The following is a 15,523-nucleotide window of genomic DNA, read 5'->3' on the forward strand; positions in this document are numbered from 1 at the left end:
AGACGGACCCAGTGAAGTGTCTCCCAGATGATGTAATCTGGGTGAGCTCTCAGTGGTGTAGGAGTTACACAGACAGTCTCCAGTCCATCCCTGCTCACGGCTCCAGAAATGCTGTACGAGGCCTCGGCTACGTCCACAGTTTCCGTGAAGCTCTCTGTTTGTTTTTTTTTACTTCCGCATGGCATTCGCTAAATCCCGTCGGTCTCCGGGCATTCGCTTCACGACTCTTTCGCTTTGCTGTACGCCGTGTTATTGCGGTCTCCGGTCGGGTCCGGTTCCTCCGCGGGATAGTAACGGACCGCCACAGAGGTCAGGCCGCCTCCAGTGACGATGAGCGAAAGCGAAAAGTGCATTCCACGCCAACGGTTCCGTGTACGAAATCTGTGGAACTGTTTATGCGATTGTTCACCTCACGCTCAATTTGTTAGCGTTCACATTAGCCACATTTATTCCAGGGCAGCGTTCATAGCTGTGAATTGGTGAGTTTATTTATAGACCGAAATGTGAATTCGCGCAAAACTAATTCGTCCTCCGAGATTCATGAACTACTGAGCATCAGCTCTCAAAAAAAGCTCTCAAATGGTTATGCCTCAGCTGATTTTTTGGTCTGAAAAGCAAACAATAAACAACACGTACAGTGATTTCTCAACTGTGAACTACTGGAGGGGAGTAAATAAAATTTTTTGTCAATCAAATTTTATTAAGAAAGAATTCATCAAACAGGGTAGTTTATTCCGGAACAGCAAAGCAAACTTAAAGCAGATACAACTTGTGAACAAAAAGTAAAAATGGCAATGGTACACGGCCCAGTACAGAATAAATCACGTAGAGTGTTCATAGAGTAGGCCTATTTTATTTTCTATTTTATCCTTTATTATTCGGCCCAGTCCCAGTGAGACAGGGATTTCATTTTAAGAGGAGCCCTACCTGAGACGTCGAAGCATAAATGTGATTCGTGGCATACCGGAGCTTCCCTTGATAAATCAGATGTATCATTAAAAGATACGCGCTCATGTAATGTCTTACTATTACACAAGATCCCGTGCTTGAGTCAAGATCTTGAATCAAACACTAATCATGTGGAAATGAGACGTAAGCTACTTTTTTTCAACCTCCCCCCCCCCCCCCAGTGACATCCAAGGCTTAACTCTGAGAGCTGAACGGCTTTTTAACTGGTGCCTGCGCAATCTGAGGCATTGCATTCACCTGAATTCTGCTCAGATTCTCTCAACAGTGCGAAAGGTGAATGGTGATCATGGAGACTTAATGCATTCAATCACTGTACAGCCAATCTCTCCGAGACAATCAATACGAACATTTAAAGCTAGTTTTCGTATTTGCATTCCCTTATTGAGCGGCGATATGAATATAATGACAGGTGCGCGTAAAGGCTTACTGTCATGAAGTCGTAATGCGGCAGCTCTTCTGCAAGTGACACTACGCCCAGCTATCGGGTTCCTGCTGGGGTGTACGGACTGGCTGTATAGCTGCAAATGATTGTGGTGCTTCAAGCTGAGCCTTTGGGATCAAAATAAAAGAAGTGCTTAGATAACCCAAGCCTGCTAAAAATAACGCTCTTGGGGTGGGGGGGTGGGGGGGGGAGGGGCCGGTTCTCGGGCTAGAAGCAATCGAGGGATTTTGCTCCTTGCACAGTTTTTTCTTTTTCCTTTTTTTTTTTTGCCAAACACATGCCTCTCTAACGAGTCAAATTCTATCGAACGTGAAAAAGGATTGGGATATAGAAGAGGTGTGTTTTCTAAAATGTATTGCGCGAGGTACTGCATCTGGGTCCTGAGAGCCTTTTAGTGATGAAGTGCTCATTTAAGAAAACATGCTGTCGAGCATCATTTTTGTGAACAACTATTTTTGATGGCACGCTTTACTATGTATATATGACTTAAGCTTTTTATAATGAATCCATTGGCAAGAAATAAACACTACTGATTTTAGGTTATACACTTACAAAGCCTGGGGCACTTTTGTGGTAAAATTATATATAAGATTTATTTAAAGGAATTATAAGTTAGTGTGATAATTAGTAATTAATGATGCATTTTAAATACTTGATGATGATGGTTTTTCCTGCTCTTGTTGCCTAGCAACAGTGAGCTGCCTCCGAATCAAATTATGTTCTCAATGTAATGGAGAGACTCGTTTATGTACCTCATTTTGAATCTAACAACAAAGAATTTAAAAAAAAAATATATAAAAAACAGCTTACAGTTTGTCTGATGTTAATATATCTGTTGGGGATTATTAAAACAGAAATGCTTATCTTCGCATATAAACAGATTTATATGCAGTGAAGATAACTTTCAACGCTAAGTAGTTCACCTCTCGAACGTGTCCCTTGTTTTCCAGTCATTCGAATCGTGCACATTTTGGCAGTGGTCCTTCATTTCTTGCTGGATGAATATTTGAAGAGAGTTCCCCACTCTGCTATGTGTGCTCTGTCCCTTTGAGTTTATACATCAGACTGTATGATCCACCTCCTGTGATGCTTCTCCAATACACAGCAGAGCACTAACCCCTCCTTCTGTCACCCCAGTCTCTCTCTCTCTCTCTCCCCCTCTATCTCCCCCCTCTCTCTCTCCCTCCCTATGTCTCTCTCCCTCTCTGCCCCCTCTCCCTCCTTCTGTCTCCCTCCCTCCCTCTCTCTCATCCCTCTGTCTCTCCTCTCTCCCATTCCCTCCCTGTCTCTTCTCCTCTCTCTCTCCCCTTCCCTCCCTCTCTCTCTCTCTCTCTCTCCCTCCCTCCCCCCCCCTCTCAATCTGTCAAAAGTACAAAGGACAAAGGACTGGTGGGCTCTTCAGATTTTGGTTTTCAAATACACCCACTCTAATGGTACATGCTTGAAGTGGATTTGTCCTCTTCTGCTTAATGGATTAAATGTATCATTTTTATGATTGCATTTATATTGTGACACAAATAATTTTTGTTCCAAGAGACAGTATCTGGGCACCTTCATAAATTTTCTAATGAACTCTCCATTTTTTGTCATACAACTAGGTACCACACCCCATAGTGTGTAAATCATGATTGTTATTATTATTCTTTGTCGCTTACCTTGACCACCGTGACGTTCAGTGCCTGACGACAGCAAATAAAAAAAATGAAACTTCTGCCGCTTCTTTCATAATCACACAGACTGTATTTTCATTTAAACAGTTCCCGAGTTACCATGACAACGGGAGAAATCTCGGAGGAGACGTTTCGAAGTAGGCATCCTACAAACAGTGGGTCTGCTTTCAGACCACTTTAACCTGCTCTCATAGATCCATGTTCAGCCGAAGGCCTCAGAAAACGACCCTATTTAATGCCGCTGTTTTTAGGGCACAGGACTCTGATGCAATGCCAGGATCCTGGCACGCAAGCTGGATTCCGGAACATCCGAGCATCCGAGAGAATGTTGCTGTTGAGGAACATGCCAGTGTGTACTTCAAGAGGGCATAACTTTTATTTTGCAAAGCTGTGCTTATTATGTACTTTTACAAAAAAATAAGTATTGCACTTAAGTTAATTTATGATAGGTTCTTTTTTTCATGCTGGGCATATGCAATATCCTCTAATAATAGGGCCATCAATCATATTCATGTAATTATTTTATAATATGTGTGATACAATTCAAATGCTTCGGTAATTAATTATATCTGCTGCCATTATTTGTTTCTGCCTATAAGCCTGAAAGACCTGCAAGTCAAAGAACTTCTAATGAGAATCATGTTTGTGCAATATAATTTGAGCCTTATAACTGACTGTTTTATATACGACTTGGCCAGCCGTGTGTCTTTGCATCACGAGTTCACTGCACGAGAAAGATAACAGAGGGTCTAGGGTTGATTCTAGGTGTGGAATTTGCTATTGGAGTCTATTGCTGTTGTTTATCAGCACAAGGAGCAAATAACTGTCAGTGCCAGTAAAGCAGGCCATCATGAGTCTAAAAAAATCCAAATAATTTGATCGGAGAAATAGCCGTAACCTTGGGTGTGTCAAAATGAAATATTGAAGCCAGGAGGTGCTGGCGAGGTCGGCATCAGCAAATGATCTGGTAGGAGAGGCGTCACTAGGGTGGTGCGGGGGGTGTGAACCGCACCGGGTGACACCATCGGGGGGGTGTGACACCGAAATGATTGGCAATACATTTTTTGTGCAGTGTTTTGTGTAGCGGCGAGTCGAAACAGCTAAATTCTCCGATGCAGTTTTCTGCCGGTTGATTTAATTAGCGGTATTAATGTGACGAGAAGCGCTTTGACGTTTGAATGCATAACCCCAGTCAACAACATCCCAAACCCCCCCCCCCCCCTCCCGGTCGACACCCGTGTTGGTGTCACTATCCCTAGTGACGCCACTGCCTGGTAGACCACGGAAGACCACTGTGGTGGATGAACTATGAAGAAAACCCCCATTTCAACAGAACAGATATGCTCAGGTCAAACCAAGTGCCTCGAAAACTATGGATGGCGCTTCACCTTGCAGCAGGACAATGATGCCAAACATTCTTACTGTAAAGCAACCAAGGCGTTTCTCAGGGCCAACAAGCGCAATGTTCTTGACAGGCCAATCTCCTGTCCCGAAGAAGACAAAACTGAATGCAAAACACCACAGAAACAAACATCAGCTGAAGATGGCTGCAGTGCGGGCCTGGCAGAGCACCACCAGGGAACATACCCAGCGTCTCAGGATATCTATGGTCGCAGCCTAAAGGCAGCCATCAAATGCAAAGGATTTCCAACCAAGTTTTAAATGTGACGACGTTATTTCAGATGTTAATTCGTCCCATTACTTTGGCTCCCCTAGGGAGACTATGTATAAAAAGGGCTGTAATTCCTACATGGAGAACTCGATACGGATGAGAACACCCTGAAATGAAAGCAGACCGTCTGCACTTTAACCTCGTGTTCATTGTTTTATTTCAAATCCAATGTGCAGGAGTACAGAGCCAAATCGACAAAAATTGTGTCACTGTTCCAAAACCATTGCGTTTAATTGTAGGTCTGCATCACAGTTTTTATCATTTTAATCAAGGGATGCTCTTAAGAGTTTTTCTTATGAACATGGCTCAGTACCAAGCAGGGATGTACCGTTCCATACTGGTACTGAAGAAAGTGGCTTTCAATTTCAAAAATCCACTCAGGTCTTCCTGCACTTCTTTAACATTGACCTTCAAAGATGGCTTTCCCACTGTCCTATTTCTTTATATTTAGAAAGCTATTTTTACACATACTGCAGATCTTCAGCGATAGAGAGAAACACACTTAATTTCTAATAGAAAATGAAGCAGGAATTGGCCTACACTGGGGAAAGGGGGGGGGGGGGATTAGATGGAACTCTACACCTTGAAGGCCAGGACTGATTTATTTTATTTTGGTCTGAAGGTCAAAAGAATGCGTCTGCCTACCTTGTAACCGTGGCAATGCTATCTTCTCATGTTAAATGACTGTGAGACAGTTTTATGAACCCAAGAGGACTTTGCTTTGTCATTTCCATGCCTTGCATGCAAAGCGAAGTAGCCTAAAACCGACTTCCTCTGCGTTCGGTAAACAGCTTGTGCCAGTAAAATTCAGTTACGACTCTCTTTCCCTAACTTCATTAAGAGGACGTACGGCCGTCAGGGGGAACAAGGGCTGCTGGCTGTGCTGCTGTTACCCTTTGCTTCGGAGCGCAGAGCGTCTTCTCGTGGACACCAAGGCCTTATCAAAATGTTATCGCTGTCACATCACAGCTGTGCGTTGTGCAAAGCGCGGTCATGATCTGCGTGTCTTTCAGAACTGTCACAGTGTGAACAAGTCTCCCGTGGAAGTGACGCAGCTCAGTGGCCAAACATTGCTATCGCTGAGCCGATGTTGTGTCAGTGTTTCCACACCACCAATCTCCTCGTGTCAGGACTGTGTGAACAACACTAGCACACAAGGGTGAAGGACAGCCCCGGGTCTAGACTGCTCTGACTGGGGGGGGGGGGGGGTGGGGGGTGGGGGGGTCTTTTTAGTCAGGGCGCAGAGTGTGTGCCATACAGTTCACAGACCTTTTTTATTCTTTGAGTATCCACTTGTAGCATGGCAAATTTCCAGAAATGTTTTTTTTTTTAGTTCTCTCAATAAATGATGACATGAAACCATAGAACACAACTTCATATGACTGGAAACTAATAAGAAAACTTGACAATTCCAAGTGCTTTTGTGGCAGTTTCCCCTCAGTTTGTCACAGTGACAGTGTGGCAGCAGGGAGCAGCCCAAATAAGCAGGACACTCTCTTGGTGCTCGAAGTATAATAAAGCAACAGTATTTCTCTCTAATGCCACCCGCTACTCTCAAAAGGATAACAAGGACCATAGAACACAGCTTCATATTACTGGCAAATAATAACAAAATTCTACATTCCCAAGTATTTCTCCATACGTTCAGAGACTCTAGAGCATGGCTGAGTGTATGCAAGATTGCAGCACAGTGGAATGGCTGTCCATAAAAGGGACTGGATATGCATCACTGTCAGTCATTGAAAACTGAGCCACAGCAGCAAGCAGTATGATTGTGCCAGTATTTTTGCCAGTATGATTTTGTATCTAGTTATATTATTTTATTTTCTATTTTGAACAGAGCATTTTATGATTGGCTGAGCCTCCTGAGCAGAGAAAGAGTAGGAAATAAAGTGAGAAATGTTAACTTGGAAAATGCGTAGTGTTTTTTCTAGGAGTGGATGGAAAGAAATTGATTATTGAGCATGAATGGTCAAAGTTTGGGGAAGGCAGCGGAAAAATCTGGGGTCTCCCCACTACCTCCCCCTAGATCCAGCCGTGGTGAAGATCATTCTGGAGAGATCAGGGATGACCCAAATGTGATTGCGTTTTACTATGCAGTGTATAGCAGAGCCTAGGAGGAGCCTAATCTCTCTGGTCATTTCTCATGAACTTTGAGGAACAGATTTAAGCAGGTATTACATTCTGTTCTTCGTGTTCTTTCTCTTATTCTCTCCATCGTTACGGTGACTGTTCTACTTGAAATGATGTGACAATTTGAAAAAAAAAAATAAGAAGCTTGCTTTGATTCCACAAACTGTTTAAATCCAGGCCAAACTCTTAAGGGCATGAGCTGGATATATGAATGTCCCTACTACTTTTTCTGATTAACCAGATACCTGTACATGTTTAATCATAAGTATATAATTACAGGTCAGGATTAAGGAATGTTTGTCCTTAGCTTTGCAAGCACTCATTTATTCTTCACACAGCATGGAAAATTCAGAAATAACATCAATTAATGACGAGAAAAACAAAAATATGCATTTATTTAGATGAATATTTAACACCTTTCTCCTTTCCCCAATTTTGAGTAAAAAATTAATATTTTTATTTTTCAGAATTTTAATATACATACCATTTGGAACAAAGACATAGCATTTTTTTCATGATTTGGCTTTGTACTCCACAATATTCGATTTGTGATCAAACAATCACATGTGGTTAAAGTGCACATTGTCAGCTTTTATGTAAGGGTATATTTATAAACTAGTAGGTGTATTGTGTCCTGCCTGTTTTCTATTGCATCCTGTCTGCTTTTGTTGTTGACTGATCATATGGCCAGCAATGAATTTCCCCTCGGGGATAAATAAAGTTTATTGAATTGAATTGAATGTAGAAATATATAGAGATGTAGATTTCAGACACGTACAAATTGCAGCACTTGTTATACATAGCCCCACGATTTCAGGGCACCATAATGTTTGGGACATAGTAATATTATGTAGTCATGTTTACTACTTATGTTTAGCTGCATATCCTTTGCGTGCAATGACTGCTTGAAGTCTGGGACCCATAGACTTGACCAGGTGCTGAGTATCTTCTCTGATGATGCTCTGCCAGACTTGTACTGTAGCCATCTTCAGCCCCTACTTGTTTCAAGTTTTCAATTGGATTCAGATCAGGTGAATGACTTGGTCAGTCAAGAAGTTTTGGTTTTAAAAAAACTCCTGTTTTTCTTTAAGCAGCACGTTTGGGATCATTTTTTTGTAGGATGAATTACCATCCAATGACTTTGGAGGCTTTTGCGTGAACCTGAGCAGATAAGATGCTTCTGTACACTTCAGAATTCATTCTGCTGCTGCTATCAGCAGCTACATTATCAATGAAGTCAAGTGAGCCAGTACCTGTGGCAGCCATACATGCCCAAACCATAGCACCCCCACCTCCCTGTTCCACAGATGTGCGGCGGTGTTTTGGATCTTTGGGCAGTTCCTTTTGGCCTCCACACATTGCTCTTGTCATCACTCTGATACAAGTGGAGTACAGAACCAAATCAAGAAAAATATGTCTTTGTCCCAAACATTATGGGGCTCATTGTATACCTAGAGAGTAGACCTGCACCGTTACTGGATAAAAAGTCACCACAGGTGCATTGGTTCAAAAAATGTAGATTACCTTAATGGGGCTGAGCCTGCACACTGTGCATTGGAAGGGAACTTATCCCAAAATGACGACCAATGCACTGCAGCACATTGGTCGTCATTTTGGGATAAGTTCCCTTCCAATACACAGTGTGCAGGCTCAGGCCCATTAAGGTAATCTGCTCATTGTATACCCACATTAAGATTAACAACCAAAAGTTATGGCAAATGTGAATGCAATCAAACATAAAATCGTGATTGAATACATGTTTTTCAATGAGCTATTGCAAATACTAAAATTAGCAGTAGAAAATTCCAGCAAATGATTTAGTAAATTGGAGCAATGCATATATTATTTGATTAAAATTCAAGGATCAACTAAATGTTTTCACAACAAGATCATGTTCAATGCTTTACCTTCCAATTTAGCATCAATAAGCTCAGTAGTTTTCACCTGAAATGAAAATACAAATAACTATGCATACTTGATGTTTCACATTTAAATTGATGCATGTACTTGATATTTTAATTTCGGTTACAATGAAATTTAAACGCAGGTATTCATGTGCCACACGCAAACACGCATAGATGCACATTATGCGCTTATCGGCCGACTGTGGTTTCGACCGGGGGTTTTTAAAAATAAACAACAGTCGCATTAAAACAGGAGCCGAGTCTCCGCTCGTCAGGCGACGTGGCGGGCGTTCACGAGCCCCCCGGGGGGGCATTTCAGCCACATCATCCGGCGGTGAGAACGGCCGCACGAGCCTGGATATAAAGCGCGCGGGCCATCTGTTCCTCTTCATTTCCGTGCTCCAGACCTGCAATTATGTTTCATTTACCTCAATCAATAACATCGTCAGCGCACAACAGGCCCGTTCTTTTTTTCTTTTTCAGTGGAGGAATTAGCAGTTGCCCAGCTCAGCGACGAGCGGCGGTGGGGGGGGGGGGGTTTACGTTTCCACGGCGCCGCCTCTTCAGTCCGGCACAGCGTCTTTTTGTCCGCCGTTGACCTTTTTCCCCGCAAAACTTGGCGGCTTTTTTTCAATAGACCGCCGCTTACAAGGCTTATTAACAAATATACACACGCGGAGAATCGCGCGCGGGGAAAACCGCAGAGTGACATTTGCCGTCACGTGTTAACCTTTTTCCCCCGGCTGGCTTTTTCCTCGGTGCTAAGTGCCCGCCGAGCGCTAGCGGGCTCGACCCGCGGCTCGGCACGTCGGATGTGCCGCAGCTTGCGGCAAAGGCCACGGCAGCTCGGCACCTCAGAAAAAAAAACATCACACTGCCCCGCCTCCCCACTCTCCCCCCCCTCCCCCCCATTCCCACGCCCCTCCCCCCTTTCCCCTCCCAACAGCATAGGCCCCGGGAGAGCAGTATTCTTTGACAACTCAGTCATCCTCTTCCAGAGTGCCGCTGCGGATGCTAACACCTGCCATGCCTTCACATCAGACGGCTAAAGATTTATCCCCTTTTCCCGCCTCCAAAAGCACGCAGGTATTTTGCGCCAGCCTTAGCGCTATCCCATGATCCTCGGGAGGGTTACAACCGAAATACCCCCCTGGGAACGTGCTTAAACACTAAATAGCTCTTTTCAACGCCTACTGTACACACACAGTCATAATTTGCCTTTGGTTTGAATGTCATTGCCTTTTCTTGTCTGAATTAGCAATTTTAGACGAGAATGTATTGTATTCCACAAAACTAAGGGTATACTGCATATACGTATTCATAACAACAGAAAAAAACGCAAGCAGTCAATCAGATATGTCTCAGTTGTAACGTCTGACAACTGTGACTAACACGCGGCACTGCATCAACTTACAGTCATTCTATCTCTCTCGCTGCTTTAACAACCCATTCATGTGTTGTAATTATGTGCAGGCTTTCTTTTCCGTGAGGGAATTCAAATGAGGTTTGTTCTAATACAATTGATCCCACAAAGTCAGTGCAAAATGAGATCAAAATGTTAAGATGGCGCAAAGAGGAAGGCTTTAGTGAGGAAAATGGCCCTAATGGGCAGTTACCACATGCTCTCCTTTAAGAAAATCCATCAAAAATAATCCTGAAATCTATAAACGTGGAGTGTAATTAGTCACTGTGGTGGTGGTTGACGGGTATAAGTGCATGTATTGATTTTTTTTATTTTTCTTATTGAACAGCTACATTAAAAAAAATGTCCCTATATTCTTATTCTGACGAGTAGGCTACAGTAAAAAAAGAGGCCTCATACCTTTCTCCCTCTGGAATTCAACAAACTGCAGTGCTAGATTTTTTCCAATCAGTCTACAGCCAGATTAATACTGAAGGGCATAGCAGATAGACAGAAAGATAGCGTTTTATGAAATGTTAAGCCATTATCAGCTGCAAACAACAAATATACCAACTTCCTTCTCTTACAGCTGTGCAAGGCCAACACACGGTCCCGCCACATTCAGTCTTACTGGTAAGCACACATTCACAGAAATAATTTGTTTTATGGAAGTATTATGGTTTTATTTTTAATGGTAATAAATCAAGGGGATGTTTTTGGGGGGTATTCAGAACATTTTACACTACATTTATTTGGCAGACGCTTTTATCCAAAGCGACGTACAATAAGTGCATACCAAAGGTGATTGGAACAACTACAAAACACAGGTCCGTTAAGGCACGTTTGGATAGAGCACTGTATACTCAAGAACCTGCACCCTCCACTGAAACTGTGCCCACCCTTTGGGTCTGCTGGGCGGTCCTATCCTGCCGAAGCTCTTGTGTTCGGCGCAGCGTCACGCCTCGCAGTCCGGCGTTGGCCTCTGACAGCGCCACCAACGCCGATTGTGGCTGACAGCCCCCCCAGGGCGGCGCATAACCGCCCGTGGCATTGCCCAGGGAGGGGGGGTTACAGTGGGCGGGGGGGGGTGGGGGCGGCGGGGGCATGGGCGCATTCACTTCATTTCGCGAGTGTCAATCAGTTGCCTGCTTCCTGCCAGGGCTATGTGCCCATTAAGTTTTATTTTTACACGATGACTGCATGACTCAGGTGGCCCGCTGAGTTACAAACAAAATGGCAGCTGACGGAATATCACCTCGGAGGAAAAGTGTGCATTTCTGCACCTTCCTGAACCGGCGAATGACGTTGCGACGGGGGGGACTGGCTTACAAATTTGATTGGACGTCCCAAATCGGGAAAAAGAAAGAAGAAAGACGAGAATAGAAATTGCGGCACAAAGGAAAGGCACGCGGGAATGCTAATTAATGCCCGTATATGGAGCAGCTCTTTATGATTATTCATGAGAATGGCATTTTGTTTTCGACCTACAGGCAGACGAAGCCTTAACTGATATTTTTATTATGTTTTGCATATATTAACTTGCACATCTTGCAGCAACCCCCGAGTCGGTTACTGTAAATAAACATTTGTAATTGAACATAACATTGACTGTAAGAGTATGGACATAGAGTATCACAGTATGCCATTAATAATATATAGTAATTAATAAGCATTTTTATGGAAAGGGGATTAACCATATATTACTGCTTCATTAAATTAAAAGTGAAAAACAGTAAAAGCACATATCCATTGTAGTCTTCTGTAGACTTATACCCAATCTTTTATTCATATTAAGAAAAATGTATACCTTAGAAGCTGAGTGTGGTTCTTTGATTGTCTTCAGTTAGTAACTGGAAGTACAATGAGATCTCTTAATCAAATGTTTTTATTGAAAAAATGCATCCTTAATAAAGCACACTTCGCATGGCTGACTTATCGTGGTCATAGGCAACGTTCTGCCTCTTGGCTTCTCGGTGGCTGCCTTTGTCCCAGAACTTATTTCATGTACTTTCGACAGCCAGAGAATTGAAAAATAAATACAAAAAAAAAATCTCTTTATATAACCTGACAACACCGCCGGCCCTGCAGCCTGTTATTTAGATGGATGTGTGGCACTCAATAGAAAGCCCACATCCCATAATTTAATTGCATATGGGACAAAGGGAGGCTAAGAGTCACTGAGATTTGAAAATTACACGCAGTTCAAATGACTATTTAATTAAATCATATAATGGGGCAAATAGGGAATAACAGAAAAAAATCGTGCTCCTTTTCTTCTTTTCAATTTTTATTTATTTTTATTTTTTGGTGGGGGGAGGGGAGTGTGTGGTATCCAAATCATGTTGATAATTTCATTGACAGTTGAAGTTGATCTATGTTCAGTTTCACGTAGGCCAATTATTGGCGCATAGGTTATTGATATGAAGATTGGAACAATTAAATGTGCAGGCGGCCACTGTTGTAAAGAGATTTCTGACATATGTCTGTGTTTGAAAAAAATATCTGCGCAACATTTTCTGTGGCAGATTCCGTTCTGAGGTGATCCTGAGTGTGAAGTCTGGATTTCTATTTGAAGCTGCTGCCCATACAAATCTGGAAATGTTTCTTACTGCTGTGGTAATGTTGCACAGGTAATGTCGTACTTATGGTTTAACGTGTCGCTGTGCCCAACATTCTTTTATACAGTGTGTCGCAAATGTTATGGTGCCATGTATAGAAAGTCGTGTAATTTCTACACGGTGAAACCAAAATTTATAAATATACCAATTAAAGCTGAGACTCTGCACTTTATCCTCATGTAAATGGAACCAAATAAAGAAAAAAACAGTGTCTCTTTGTCAAAAGCATTATATATACAGAGAGAGGGAGAGAGAGAGAGATGTTAAAAACAAGAGCAATCAATAATGAAATGAAGCAAAATGAAAAAGGCTCTCTCGTTTTACCCAAATCTCACTTCTGTGCTTAAACGGTGGTCTCCCTTGGTAACCAAACTGGAAACCAATATCCAGTGTGAAGCACTAGAGAGCGAGTGCATGTGCTTCAGTGGAGTGGCTGGGCCAGGCTGTACAAGATGTGCCAGAATTCCGTCCCACAGAGCCTGCCTGCTGTGGGTTTGGGGCTCTTCCGTAGGGCGCGTACGTGTTTATGAATAAAAGATCCGCTCCACTTTAAAGTAATTAAGAACTCACTCCTCCCTGGGGAAGGCAGTCAGTCTAAATGTCGTACTGTAGCGGTCGTACCTGTTAGCGTCCTCGTCGTGCTCTCTGACGATGGTCAGTCCGTGCAGGATAACCGGGGTAACCAACCATCGTTCAGCAGCTAGAGAGCTTGTTGAGTGGCTAATTAGTCGGCAGGTGCGCCAAATTAGGGTTGAAATGAAAACCTACAGGATGGTAGATCTATGGGAACAGGGTTGGTTACCACTGCTGTATAACGTTAAGCCATAAGATGCAATATGCACTCGTGCACATTGTACAGGCAGTCTAGTCTTTGCTGTGAAATATGAATTTAGACTGCATTCAGTCAACGTTCGTTTTACTGAATACAGGAATTGTTAGAGAATTTTTTTTCAGCGTGCTATCGATAGACAATGCAGATAGTCAAAACAAATGGAACATGAAAAGGAACGGGCCAAAGATCACTTGAGGCATTTAATCGCCGAGAGTGTCAGTATTAAAAACAATGACATATTTTTAAAAAAAAATTAAAAATCACATTGGAACAACGCTGGCACATCAACAAAGCAGTGCCCTGTTGCTTTTGTGCTTTTGTTATGAGATTGAACTCAGAGGTACAGCGTGTTAAAGGTTCGGCGTTGGCTTAGCAGCGCTGGCAGAGGGGGACTAATGGTGGGGATCTCTGCCCCTCGTTGCCTGTCCCCGGCAGCTGCTGCGGGAGGAACGGGGGGCCGAGACCCTGGGGGGGGTGGGGGGGGGGGGGCGGAGCTGTGGAGTGCACTCCGCTCCGTTACCCGTTGATCCGGGAGCCGGGCGCAGCAGCCAAAACTGGCCAGGCCGACGGTGAAGCCATGCAAAAGAGATTCCCCGACATCTGTTCCCACCGACAGAGAAGTAATGTGCATTTTAGACATGACAGAACAAGGGTCTCTCTTCTCCAGAGTGCTTTGCTTTCTCTTTTGCAGACAGCGGTATTCCTGTGTGTTTTTACCAGCGGTTAACAATCCCAAAGCGTGTCCCAATTTTTAAAAAATAATGTTTGCTGCATTTTAGACGTGAAAGATAAAGTTTGTTTGTTTTTATTCTACGCTGTGGAAGAAAATTAACGAATGGTTATCAATCAGATAAGCGTTATTTTGGCCCGAAAAATAATTTGTTTGGGTTTGACATTTAGAATTTGTTCATCTGAAAAATATCATTTATGAAGAGTCAGAGTGATGCCTGAAATGCAATTTTGTTTGACATGAACCAGGAGGCATCTTTTCTTCCACGCGGCACTTGAAGGGATGCAAGGGAACATGATTTAATTGCTCATGATTCCGGGGGACATGGCTACTTTAATTACGCTGAACTGAGTACATGGATGAATGCAATCAACAGACCCGTGGAGGTCAGATCTATAAGAGACTTCCTTACAGAAGACAAGAGCGCCGTGTTCACATGCAATCAATGTGGAACGCTTGAAAATTATGAATCTGTGCGTTCTGAATTCATATTCAGAATAGGCTGGCTATTTGCATGGACATGGAATCACAACTGTTAATACAAATTTGCACAGCGCCAAAATATTCCTGGAAATGTTCACAGAACTGTATGAAGAATAGTAACTCCAAACACCAAATTTGAGTACTTTGCAGATATGCAAAACATAAAAGCAAAACTTGCTTTCCACCATTTTTCTAGACGAAATGGAGCCTCAAATCTAAAGCTTGTTCTACCTGCAAACATCACTGGGCCCCTCATTGCTGCCATTTCCAGAAATTTCTCTGATATTTGAAGGACTCATGCAAATGCGGAAAACAATAATATTTGCATTACTGTACATGAACGCAGATATGAAAAATTGAATGCAGTCCTTTATTGGTTTTGCCCTGCAGTGCGCTCACCTCCCCCACCGCCCACCTTCCACCCCCCCAGGAGAAAATGCACTGATACCCATCATGCCTCACTGGCAGAGTGCTGGTGACAGGGGGTGCAGAGGACCTCCCCCACTGTGTAAAGCAGGAAAACAGCGATGGAGGTAGGGGAAGCTTTCCCAGCACAGCGAAGCATCAACACAGCACCATCAGCTACATTTGCCCTGGATCGCTAAAACATAGCCACCATTACTCGCTATGGATACTGGATATTCAATATTTCATGCTTGCATTCAGAT

This window comes from Anguilla anguilla, chromosome 15 (assembly GCF_013347855.1).
Source record: "Anguilla anguilla isolate fAngAng1 chromosome 15, fAngAng1.pri, whole genome shotgun sequence".
In the NCBI taxonomy this organism is placed as follows: Eukaryota; Metazoa; Chordata; class Actinopteri; order Anguilliformes; family Anguillidae; genus Anguilla; species Anguilla anguilla.